Source organism: Capsicum annuum, chromosome 1 (genome assembly GCF_002878395.1).
Source record: "Capsicum annuum cultivar UCD-10X-F1 chromosome 1, UCD10Xv1.1, whole genome shotgun sequence".
Lineage (NCBI taxonomy): Eukaryota > Viridiplantae > Streptophyta > Magnoliopsida > Solanales > Solanaceae > Capsicum > Capsicum annuum.
Window position 1 is genome coordinate 145,448,021 of NC_061111.1, and position 9,710 is coordinate 145,457,730.

At 28.1% G+C, this 9,710-nt stretch overlaps 1 long non-coding RNA gene across 1 annotated transcript; it reads right to left on the reverse strand.

Moving 5' to 3' along the window:
• Positions 1-2,868: 2,868 nt before the first annotated feature.
• LOC107856296 lies at positions 2,869-6,105 on the reverse strand. Its single transcript, XR_001670527.2, has 3 exons — positions 6,008-6,105; positions 3,010-3,122; positions 2,869-2,934 (listed from the first exon to the last, which is right to left on the reverse strand). It is a non-coding gene; the product is annotated as an uncharacterized LOC107856296 (long non-coding RNA).
• Positions 6,106-9,710: the final 3,605 nt, after the last annotated feature.

The window sequence follows — 9,710 nt, forward strand, 5'->3', positions numbered from 1 at the left end:
TGACCGCTAGCATGAAACTCAGGATAAGGATAAATAATACCAGCCATAAAACCAAGTAAAACCATCCATAATACATACAACCATACATATATATAAGTGTCGAAAAAGGGAACCGGGTTTAGCATATAGTTAAAACCTTTACCTAGGTTGTGCAGCTTTGTCGTCCTAACCACCCATGGGCCATATGGGTTCAGTTCCCCCTGCTGAAAGGGCCCCAGTGTGTGCAGCCACACGACCAGAGAATATCTCATGAGATGACTAGAACATCCCTCCGATATAAACTGTGATACTCGCACGTGGCCATCGAAGACCCCTCATATTGGCAAATATGAGTTTTGGGTTTTAGTCCCTCCAGGACCGCCACCTTCCACGGCTTAACTATACTCCCCGCCATTAATCTCCAATTAAAACCATGTCCAAACAATCCATTTTCTATTTATTAACCAAGTCTAATATTAGTGGTATCATCATACCATCCCATTACTTGCAAGTAATATCCATAGCTAAACCATTTAGGTTAGGGGACCTTAGGTGCCATTTCTTTTTCCATATTAAATCCACTTGGGAGACTTTCATGTTCTCCACAAGAATAACCATTTATCCTTTAACCTTTTCAAACTATTCAAACCATACATAAATCTTTTATTCAGTTTAAAACATACAAGAGTTCCATTAAAAGAAGTCAATGCAATGAACATATCTTTATAAATATTTTATCAAACACCTTGGGGGCACAGTATAACCAAAACCAATTTCAAAGACCATTAAACCATTACCACGTAATTCAATTGTCCAAAATCACCATTAATGCATATAAAAAGCATAACTAAATCATAGGAAATCATAACCAAGCGTTTAATAGCAAAATCCCCAAATAATAGTTGAAAACCATAATCATGAAATTGAAAAATCATGAAATCAATCATATAAATCATGCCTTTAGTTGAAATTACAATGAGGGAAGAGAATCATGCCTTATACCAAAGAATTGATGAAAAGAAATCACCAAATCAAGCCCCAAACTAATCCGTAAGATGAAACCCTAACCTTCTTGCCCCAAAAGCTCTCGAGAGAATTATAAGATGTTTTGGAATAGTTTTTAAGTGTTAATGATAGAAGTCATGGTGGGTCCCAGTTAGGGTAAGAAGGAAAATGTCCAGAATACTCACACTTAAATTTCTTAAAAACCTATCACGGGGATACGACAGACCCATATGAGTTATACCCTCCTATATGATTGATATCCACCACTCGTATCTAAGCCTCAACTCTTGTATCAAAAACTGCCCAGTATACGACTCATCCAACCAAGTCGTAACCACAGCATACAATCTATATCCATAACCTGTATCCCTGATAGAATGAAATACCAAGAGGATCAAACACTCCCCACCATACGAGTCCTTGATACGACTCGTATAAATCCTTATGACTCATACCCTTAAGTCGTACCCATTCCAGTGTCATCCCACCAACGAATACTGGTCAGCATACGATAGGACCATATCACTCATACCCCAGCATACTGCTCGTACCAATTAGTCGTATTGGATCCAGAGAACGGATTTCCAGGAAATTTTCTAAGGGTCGAAACCCAGGATGTTTCAATTTACCATCATTTTTCAAATTTTATTCTTTTCTCTTTTTTGATTTTTTTTACTTTTTGATTTCTTTCTTTTTCGATTCTTTCTTTCATTTTTTGTAAAAAAATTGTTTGTGTTTTTTCTTTTTTCCTTCTTTTCTTTTATATTTTTGTTTTTTTCATTCTTTTTCTTTTTTTCTATCTCTATCTTTTATTTTTCTTTCTTTTTTTGTTTTTTCGTTCTTTTTTCTTTTTGAATTTCTTTTTTGTACCTTTTTTTTCTATCTTATATTTTTTGTATTTTCAAAAAATATGGCTACTCAAGTATAAGTCATGAATAATAACAAAAATACCACAATTGCTTATCGTATTTGTATTCATATCATACTACTAAAAAAGCTCTAAAAAGAGACCTAAAAAAGAGACCTTGAGGTCTCTTTTCCTAGAAAAGAGATTTCAAAAGCGACCTCAATTGATTATTTCTAAAACATAGGTCGCTTTTTGTAAGAGACCTCATTAGGTCGCTTAAAAGCAACCTCATGAAGTCACTAGATTATTTTTTAAATTTTCTAGAAAGAGACTTCCTGAGGTCTCAAAACTACTTTTCATAATTATAATTATTTTATTTCAATTATTCTAGAAAGAGACCTCATGAGGTCTCTAAACTATTTTTATAATTATTATTATTTTATTAAAAGAAACCACATAAGGTCTCTATTTGATTTGATTTTTTTAATTAAAAAACACCTCATGAGGTGACTATTATTTTTTTATTTTTATCATAATCAATTTATTTAAAATATAAGCGACCTCTTGGAGTTTCTTGTTTGAGTTCCTAGATGATGAAATTGCTAACAAGAGACCTCCTGTGATCATTTTTGTTCATCTGTTAAGAATAGAAATGTAAAATGGTGACCTCATAAGGTCTCTTTTCTGCAAAAAAAAAATAATGCTAATAGAAACTTTTAGAGATATCTGTCATTGTAATTCAATTCAATAATATATACAATCTAATCAACTAAATCGAGCTCCAAGAGCTCACACCAATCAACCAAACAAAAAACACTAGTACTAAATATCTCATTCAATGAACACTAAATGAAAATCAACTTAAAGTACCTTGAAATTAAATGAAAAAACATAGTAGTCAAGTTATTTATACAATAATACTATTGATTAGACTACTTCAAAGCTCTCATGCATTCAAAAACACTTACTAATTCAAATAAATCATCATAAAGTACATATTTTAGATTATCTAACACAACACTCAATTATAACAACGTGGCGGTGCATTGTCCACACAAAAATCCTCATCATTTTCATCATTGTTGGGCTCCTCAGTCACATCTCTGTATTGATTTTATACTCTATGTGAAATATAAATTTAGGAAATAAAGTAATTAGTACTAGTAATAGAGGCTTACATAGGTCAGTTGAGCTCATGGATCACACATCAGGATCTCCAATTTTTTTTCCTCATTATGTCTGTAGCCTTGAAAGCCTCAGTCTGTGTTATCAGCCTTCCAAGATCCTTTTCCTACAAACAAAATATATTAGTATGCTAGTAGCATGTCATAACTTGATAAAATGGGAATGTGAAGCTGCCAAATACATGTCACATTAACAACCAAAATATGAAGAAAAAGAAGATTAATGACTTTTTTGGTCTCTATTGTATAATATAGGGATATTGCAATCCTTTCGCTAATTAAATGTCAACAGGCATAACTACAAATGTTACATCCATATACTTATAATAGCATTTCTACGACAACCTACAACAAAATCCAATCAGCAGTTCAATAAAGGTAAAAAAAAAACTTAGCTTCTTTATCCCCCCCCCCCCCCCAAGGAAAAAACCCAAATAATAGACTCAAAATGGTTATTTATTACAATTAATCCCTAAAATCTAATGGCACATAGTTCCAAACTACACGTTCGCTCTCTACACCTACGCGCTCGCTCTCTTCACCTTTCTCCATTCAAAAAATTCAAGTTTCTTATACAAACCATGAGTGTGCCTAACCAACAAAACACAAATTACCCTTTCACAAACTACACAAAAAAACCAAGGAAACTTTCTTTATCATCTTTTTTTTTCTGGAACAAATCTAAGAAAAAACAATCAACTAAGCTTTATCCTAACATATCAATCAAGAACCAACAAGAAAATATAAAAATAACAAATCAAGAAACAGATAAAAATTTCATCTTTCATTCACTTTGGGTAAAGAAAAAGACCCAAATCCTAAATCTGAAAGATTCAAGTCTCTAAACTATTGCACTAAAGAGGCAGAGAACAGATAGAATAAAAAGCCATTGAGTTGTTGCACACCATCTCACGGAAAATTAATACATATAATATGATAAATTAATATTAAAATGCCTAAACCCATCAACAAGGTACTTGACGAATTTAAAAATTTAGTCGATTTTAACAAATTTTTCAATTTCAGTTTAATAAGAACAATTATAACTTAAAGTGTAACAACTTAAGGGTATTACAAGTTCTCAGGAAGCATAGTTACTGACATGAGAATATATGCATACATTCTGGATGGTATAAGTTCAATGCCTTAGGTCCGCCTTTGGATCGAATTCCAGTTACTTTCCCAACTTTCTAATTTTTTTTCTTTTTAGTTTTTCCTTGTTGTTGCAGCTAGGAATGGGTAGTGCAGTGAAAACTCTATGTGAACAAGCAAGCATATGGATCTAACAGATATGAAATATTAGGAGTCTAATTACAAAGATCAACAATAGTACTTTCAATAAGAGGTATCCCACTAGTTGGGGCATATTTGTTTTCCAAGAACTTATTGGTTATGCTTGGTCAATCGAATAGTTAAAAATAGCTTTGGAGAAGATTAAGAACGTACCAGTTTCCTTCTTACATTCCCTTGACTTTGAGCTTCACTCGTATGTAAAGCGACACCCTTAATAGAGGCTCTAGCTTTCTTGTTAATCTCTCTCATCTGCTTGAACCTCAAATCGGTCTTCCAATGGTCAATTAACTTTTCTAATTTTCAGGAAGAATCAACCTAGGCCTCTTGTTATTTTCATGAGTTTTTTACAGCAAGCCAACAGGTCTTTTAACTTGAAGTTTGTAGTAATCTGACGTTCATGTTCTGGATGTCAAAAACATTTTCTCTGTTTTAAAAACCTCACTGATAAGTACAAATATTAAGAGTCCAATAAATTAGGTACGATGAGGTAGAATTTTAAAAATGAACCTATAAATTTTAAATCTTGTATTCGCCTCTGTCATGATAAGTTCTATTCTATTATAAAACTTCCAAGAAACATACTACATGAAATCCAACAACTCTTGGATCAACAAACTAAAAATGTAAAACATTCTATAATAGAATTGAGAGAAATACAATAGCTTAATATTCGTTCTGAATTCCCCCCACCCCATTCACCCCCAGCCTCTTATTCTCAAATTGCAGGTGCAACTTCTTATAAGAGTAGACGAATAATTAAAAGAAGGTGCCTTTCGTTGGCGCTCAAAGCTCATCACTGAAGCATCAGAGAGAATAATTAAAGTATAGCTACGCAATTGTGACTAAAGTAACAAGAACAAGCCATATTTTCAGTCCAAACACATCAAAATAAAATAATTAATCCACATCAAAATTTTGCAAGAAAATTGATTCAGAAACAATGAAATCAATCATGATAAACTAACAAACAATCCTAAATCCAAAATTCATGAAAAAACAACATAATCCAAATTCCATCTATATCCACAACAAGCTAATGAACTAATGAAAGCAATTCCAAAATAGAATCACCAACCATCCCGAATTCAAGCTGAAATAAAAAAAATACACACTAAAGGCTCACTGTAATCAATCAATCCTTAGGCATCAAATAAGTTGTACATACTAAAAATCATCCAGCACCAAAGGAAACAATGAATTTTTGAATCTCTTATCTCGCTGATATAGAATGCACGTGAATGATAATGAATTGAATTTTAACTTAAAAGTCCATATAAAACAGTAAACAAAAACTTACCTCTCTGATTCTTAATTGTGGAGATGCTGAACACTAAATCAGTCAATATAATGATAAAAAATAAATTGCTATTGAAATTTTTTCAATTGTTGTGAAACACATAAAATGCATGTATAATGAGTTTATAACCAAACATCTTCAAAACACATAAAAGATGTAGTTCAACATATTGATGTCTTGTATAATTCTACATGGCTACTGCTCACTTCACTCCATTATGTAGCGATTTATAAAATAATCTTAACCACATAAATTGATACAGGTCAGCAACATTAAATGGGATGAAAGTAATTACAGGTTTGTATAACATGTGAACATAAACATATAATTGAAGATCCACAACAACACAAATACAAATTACATTGTAAAAATTCAAGAAAAAATCAAAGTTTGCAACCTTACCTGGAATGGAAGAGATAACAAATTTGAGATTTGGGCAGAGAATTTTGGGAGAGACGATCTCAAGAGAGGCGGATTTGAGAGAGTATTAAGAGAGTTGACCTTTTGGTTTTACAATTAGATCTTCTATCACCAAAGAAAGGGTCATTATTATCTTATTTACTTTATCTTATTTACTATTATCTTATTTACTTTGATTCTGATAAACTAACTACTTTTTTGCTACAAACACAATATATTTTCTAATTAAAATTAAAAATATTAAAAGAATTAAAGCACTAATCCTTTTGATTTTGAATTTCGAATTACAATTATAAATATTTAAAAAATTAATAAATATATATTTTAACTTTACACTTCATAAAATAGTAACAAATAATTATTTTTTATAACAAATATTAATTTATTAAAATAGTAGCGACCTCACTAGGTTGCAACGATAAAAAATTTCTTGGCCTACTTTACGTTTTATAATTTTCTTTTTAAATTTAATTATTTTGGCGTTGACTTTTTCTGCTTTTTATTTTTGACCTCCTGAAGTTTCTAATATTGTGTTGTTTAATTTTTTTGTCATTTACTGACTTCATGAGGTCTCTTTATTTAAAAATAAATTAAAAATAAATTGAGGGAATAAGCAACCTCATGAGGTCTCTTATTTTCGACCAATTTTTGAGGTCTCTTTTTTAAAGTATCTTTTTACAAATTTTTTAGTAGTTATATTTTTGTATTCATTGATTCAATTATATTTGTATTTGCATTTTATAATTAACGCTTGTTTTTGTCTATATATTATAGTTCGCATTTGTATTTTATAATTCGCACTTGTATTTGTATATTATAGTACACACTTGTATTTGTATTTTATAATTTGCACTTATATTTGTATGTTATAGTTCGCATTTGTATTTGTATTTTATAGTTTACACTTGTATTGTATATTATAGTTCGCGTTTGTATTTGTATTTGTATTTGTATTTTATAGTTCACACTTGTATTTGTATGTTATAGTTAACATTTGTATTTGTATTTTATAGTTCGGACTTGTATTTATGTTTGCTAGTTTGCACCATCATTTATATTTTATAAAATTTACACTTGTATTTAAAGAATTATTTTGTATTTGTATTTTATAATTGATTTGATATTGTATTTATATTTTGTGATTTTATTTTATTTGTATTTGTGTATTATTTTTATCTATGTACTTGTATTTTTAAGGAACTATTTTGTATTTATATTTGTAAGTTGACCGCATATTATATTTTTATTTGTAATTTAATTTATTTCATTGGTTTGTAGTTGACAAGATCATTTGTATTTTTAAAAGAAAAAAATATTTTTCTTTATATGAACACTTATATTTATAAAATGATATATTATACAAATACAAATGTTATATTTTCTTCATATGATACATGTTTATACAACTTGAACCATACACATACAAAATGATACTTGCTCATATACAAATACAAATGCTAAATTTAAAATACAAATACTAATGATACATTTCAATTGAATGACACATTGCATATTTATATATATTTAAGACCTAAATAAATACAATTAATTCATTTTTTTTGTACAAATACACATGATAAATTGTATATATGCACGGTTAATCTATTCAGCTACAAATAATAAATTTATTTAAAATATATTTATATGATACAAATAAATATAAAATATAAAAAATATATAAAATATAAAATACAACAACAACAATAATAAAAAAGATGAGAGAAAAAAATAAATAGTAAAAAAAAAAAAGAAGGAAAAAAAATGAAAAGGAAAAAAAAAATGAAAAAAAAAGGGAAAAGAAGAAAAAGTGAAAAAAGAAAAAATTCTCCGGTTCTTCTTCCTCTCTCTTTTCTCTAGAAAACTAGAGGTGCATGACCCGTGTCAGCACGGGCCCAACACTATAGACATCTTTTAGCACCAATATTCGATATTGATGAGATACAAACATAAATGTACATTGATTTAAAATGATAATTTTTTAAATAATAACTATTTGACGGTATTCGCTAAGGAGTGAAGTTTTATAAGATGTTTTTTTTCACATGATAAAAAAGTGTGATGTGTCGTGTAGTCGGGTTATTTTAATTATTTGATGATAAGATTGAGACATGTTACAAAATATAGCAAAGATGTAGAACTAATATTCATAGGATTATTTCATTTAAGAACTGAAACAAAAGATACTTCAATTAACAACAAAGTCTTGGATCATTTTCTCAAAGATGATTATGGTTGAAGCAGCTGCAACAAACATGTCATAAACACATATTTTTCTTGTTTTAATTAAATACTATTAATTTTTTAATACATAAATGACTTATAATAATTAATTAGGGGTGATATAGTAAAATCACGACGCAGCTCTTGAAGCAGCCATGTCGAAACCAATGTTTTAATTAAATATTATGAATTTTTTAATACATAAATGACTTATAATAATTAATTAGAGGTGATACAGTAAAATCACGGTTGAAGGAGGTCAACTTAATTTGATACATCAAGAGTTAATTTATCATTTTATGTCTATTTTTTAAAAATATGATTAAATTTTTAACACTAAAATGACTCATAATAATTAATTATAAGCGATATTTAGCAAAATTATGGTTGAAGCAGCTGCAGCAGACATGCCATCTATTTTTTAATTAAATATTATTAATTTTTAATACATAAATAACTTATAATGATTAATTAGGGATGATATAGTAAAATCACGGTTAAAGCAGCTGAAACAAACATCATAAATATCTATTTTTTAATAAAATATTATTAATTCTAATATATAAATGACTTATAATAATTAATTAGGGGTAATATAGTAAAAAAAATATTAATTCTAATATATAAATGACTTATAATAATTAATTTAGGGTAATATAGTAAATCACGGAGCAATTAGGGATAATATAGACAGACACGTCATTTATTTTTTTAATTAAATATTATTAATTTTTTAATACATAAATAACTTATAATAATTAATTAGGGATGATATAGTAAAATCACGGTTAAAACAGCTGAAACAAACGTCATAAATATCTATTTTTTAATTAAATATTATTAATTCTAATATATAAATGACTTCTAATAATTAATTAAGGGTAATATAATAAAAATATATTATTAAATCTAATATATAAATGACTTATAATAATTAATTAGGAGTAATATAATAAATCACAGAGCAATTAGAGTAATATAGTAAATGATGAAGCAGCTGATTTTTTAATTAAATATTATTAATTTTTTAATACATAAATGGCTTATAATAATTAATTAGGGATGATATAGTAAAATTATGGTTAAAGCAGCTAAAACAAACGTCATAAATATCTATTTTTTAATTAAATATTATTAATTATAATATATAAATGACTTATAATAATTAATTAGGGGTAACATAGTAAAAAAATATTATTAATTCTAATATATAAATGACTTATAATAATTAATTATGGATAATATAATAAATCACGGAGCAATTAGGAGTAATATAGGTAGATATGTCATCCATTTTTTTAATTAAATATTATTAATTTTTTAATACATAAATGACTTATAATAATTAATTAGTGATGACATAGTAAAATCACGTTGAAAGCAGCTGAAACAAACGTCATAAATATCTATAATTAAATATTATTAATTCTAATATATAAATGACCTATAATAATTAATTAGGGGT